The sequence below is a fragment of the Sinocyclocheilus grahami genome, unplaced genomic scaffold, assembly GCF_001515645.1.
Source record: "Sinocyclocheilus grahami isolate Dianchi unplaced genomic scaffold, SAMN03320097.WGS_v1.1 scaffold5634.1, whole genome shotgun sequence".
In the NCBI taxonomy this organism is placed as follows: Eukaryota; Metazoa; Chordata; class Actinopteri; order Cypriniformes; family Cyprinidae; genus Sinocyclocheilus; species Sinocyclocheilus grahami.
In genome coordinates, this window is record NW_015510271.1 from 748 (window position 1) to 4,305 (window position 3,558).

A 3,558-nucleotide genomic window follows, 5' to 3' on the forward strand; every position below is an offset into this window, starting at 1 on the left:
TATCACATGGAACCTTTTCAAATAATTTCCTCTGAGTCATGAGCCGTTATGTCAGCTGGAGGTGAAAAATCTAGACTCCAGTTCAAGTAAAAGATGCTCCGGGCTTTGCAAAATCACCCCAGCCAATGCTAATTTATAAAGTCTGTTCTCATCCCAAGACAACATGCTTTCTCAGCTCATGTATTTGCTCTAAATGCGTGACATGTATTTTCCGTATTGATGTGTATCAGGTGGCAGAAATGTTGTCCAGGTGGACCGGGGAAGGAAGGGTAGTGGTTGGATGCGGCCCATGGCCAAGCACAACAGCTTCCATTCCTCCCTTTCCACCACCACCTCCCACCCTCCCTCCCTTCATCATACTGATTATCCAGATTTTATTCAGCGAGATGTGAGAATTAATTTTGCTGAGTTTATCAGCGTAGTAACTGACTGCCAGGAACAAGGGATAACTAATTAAACTAAAAGTAGCAGTTACTAAATTATATACACTTTTTCCTGCAGTAACTGTTTTTGAAATCCACTAACAATGAATCCCAACAAGTCGCTGTTTCTCATATATACATAGATGGCATGAAACGTCATCAAGCTTTTTAAAGCTAGAGTCGAGTCACACTTCGGAAAGGGTTGTTAGTGAAGCTACAAACTACTAACAAAAAGTAGCAAACTACATTGAGGATCTTTAAGGAGAGATAGCATTTTTTTGTATGAATGGAGTTGGTGACTTTGAATGAAAAAGATGGACTGTCATTTAGTGAGACAATCTGTGGCACTCCACTTAGCTGTTTTGTGTTAGCGCTAATCTGTTGACCGTCTCCTTAAAGGAGTTGTTTAACTGTATGCCTTTCTCCTTAGGATGAAGGGTTGTTTATCCCCCCTGCCCCCTTTGCTTACACATTGATGTAGGCCTTCTGGATTTACTGCGGTGTTTCTACAGATGCTGTGAAGTTTGCTGTCTGCAGAGTCGAGACGCCTGCTCTGCCATTTGCATCCACCTGGCAGTTTAGTAAATTCATTAGCCAGAGGCAAGAAAACAAACACACTGCCCTTTCCACCCTCCCACCTCCACTCTGCCTTTCCACGTTCGCTCTTTTTATTCCCTGCTGCCCTCCGCTTTGCATTTGTATTCCAGATTCCATTGGATTCTGTATGTTAATACTGTATTCAGTGGTTTGGAATGTTGGATTATAGCCGTAGCCTTCAGTCATGTTTCCACTGTCACACTAATTAAACGAAACCCGGTATTTACTTTCGAGAAACGCACAGCAGCACGTCTGTTTAGCATTTTGAGCTGAAATTTTGTATCGTAAATGCATTTAAATAAGCCCTCGGTTTTGAGAAGTTACAATGCTCATAATGAATGTTCCCGGAGCCGTCTGATGTAATATACTTAGCACACCGTGCAGACCGCAGATCTGTCCGAGCGATTCCCAACAGGGCAATGCTGGATTTCTAACCCCACATTGGGTGCTATATCGTGGTTTTGGAACTTACATGCTCCACTCCTCCTTCTGCTCTGCGCTGGGTGAAAATGTGGCAGCGATAAATGTTGGTTATCTGAATTTGCTTCTCCTAGTATAAGGGTTTAGATGTTTTTTACAGGAAGCCAGATAATTAAATGATAGAGGAAATTTTTTGATGATATGATAGAAAGCAAGTTTTCAGCTGTGCGTTATCAAAATAGACCACAATTCAGGCCCAGTAGTCTGATCTGTGGGGTTTGGTATTTGATTATTGGGTAACACTTGTTCAGAATGAGCCGAGTATTGTTAAGAATCTAACGGCACAACCTTGTTATTTTTGCTGCTTGAGATGGACCGCAAGGACCGAAGCCTGTTATTTGAGTGAATTCTTAACTAGAATATGGTTGGATTTTAATTACTGTCCTCACAAGGTCTTGTGTGTGAGTGGAGGTGGGCGGCCTCTGTGGATTTGGTCACTGTGTTGTGGAGCAGAAGTAGGTTGGGCTTCAGGAAACTCCCTGTAGTGTCAGAAGCAATCGGGTCTAAGCCAGTATTAATTAAAGGATCTGGACTGGGCCGAAGGGAGGCTTCTGGGTTACACGCGCACACAGACCACAACAGCCTCAAAAAGAGAGTGTTCTTTATTTACGCAAAGAGATTTTTGTATTAACGCTCTAAGAACCACATTTTATTATGAACTAGAAAGTAAGAAATCATGTTTTTTCCCTATTTCATCCAATGATTTTAAGACGCGTCACCGGTAGCACTTACACATTTGCGCCGCTATCTGGCTAGAGACAGAGCTCTAGCTAAACGTCAGTCATGCGTGTGGCATTTGAATGGCCGTCCTGTTGATATTAGCTGTTTAGATGCTATTAGTGCAGGTCTGGTGGAAACATTCATGCCTGAGAGAGTCTGAATCCTGCTTAAATGTCTAATAGTGCTGTAAATGCACACGGTTCATGACAGGTTTCACTGACCCAAGGTCAGCACGAGTGTCACAGTCTCTTTGTTAAGTAATGGCAGTGCCCGTTTCTGTGTCTTTTCTGGGTTCGGGGTGTTTTAGAGGAGAGGGGAACACCCGTGAAAGAGGCACCTCTCATTTGTTCTGTGTCTAACCACCAACTCAAGCATGTGTGAGTTTATCAGGGTAATTTGTGCCCTGGGAAATGTGATTCAACACATTTGTCTCCTTTTCCTTTACATAAACACATATCATTTCTTTTTTAATTTGTCAGTCACCCTGGGTAGATCAGCCTAACCAAAATCAGCCAAGTTTTCAGAAGTACACAGAAGATCCTGCAGAAATACATGCAGTACCAGATCCTACCACGTGAGGGCGAGGTAAACTAATCAGGCTTGTGCTGGGCAGCTTTAGAGGAAGTGTTTGGGATTAAATAGACTTGCATCAGAGCAAACAATTCTATAGTAGGGGTGGCTAATTCCACTTATTTTATTTTAGATCCAGTACTTTTTAAATAGGCTAATGTTGAATCTAATACTTATACCTGGAAAAAATTGTGATGTCTGTGGATAAAGTGAGCAATTATAGCCATTAACAGCTAACTCTAATTCAAAAGGCATTATTTACATTTGAATTTGCATAAACAATTTTTTTTTTTACTTTGAAGCATGATACACATCAAATATTTAATAATAGTCATTAATTGCTTATATGTTGAATATACTGAAGGGCAGAATATATGTCAATAAATGTCAATATTATAATATACAATAAAAATCTATATTTTTCATCTTCCATCTGATTTCAGAGTCATAACAGTGCCATTTGTTTGGTCTGAGACTCTGGGTAAGTACAAAACGCAACTGCCCATCATGGCAGCTTCAGTTTACTGGACAGATGGGTGGTATGGGAAGATCTTACCTGGGTCTTTCTCCATCTATGAATTCTAACTATTTGTTCTGTGTTCAGTTGTTCTGTTCAAAGAGACACATGGGCTGCCTTCATATCCACAAAGCTGGAGACAGAGTCTTTCTGACCCGTATCCTCCCTGCGCTGGGCCTCAGCCACCTGTGGTGCAGCTAGACCATCCATCTTTCCCCTATACACACACACACACACACACACACACACACA

At 41.6% G+C, this 3,558-nt stretch overlaps 1 long non-coding RNA gene across 1 annotated transcript; it reads left to right on the forward strand.

Moving 5' to 3' along the window:
- Nucleotides 1–2,747: 2,747 nt before the first annotated feature.
- On the forward strand, nucleotides 2,748–3,550 carry LOC107577295 (uncharacterized). The gene is made up of 3 exons (XR_001608190.1): nucleotides 2,748–2,804; nucleotides 3,233–3,270; nucleotides 3,394–3,550. It is a non-coding gene; the product is annotated as an uncharacterized lncRNA (long non-coding RNA).
- The last annotated feature ends 8 nt before the right edge of the window (nucleotides 3,551–3,558 follow it).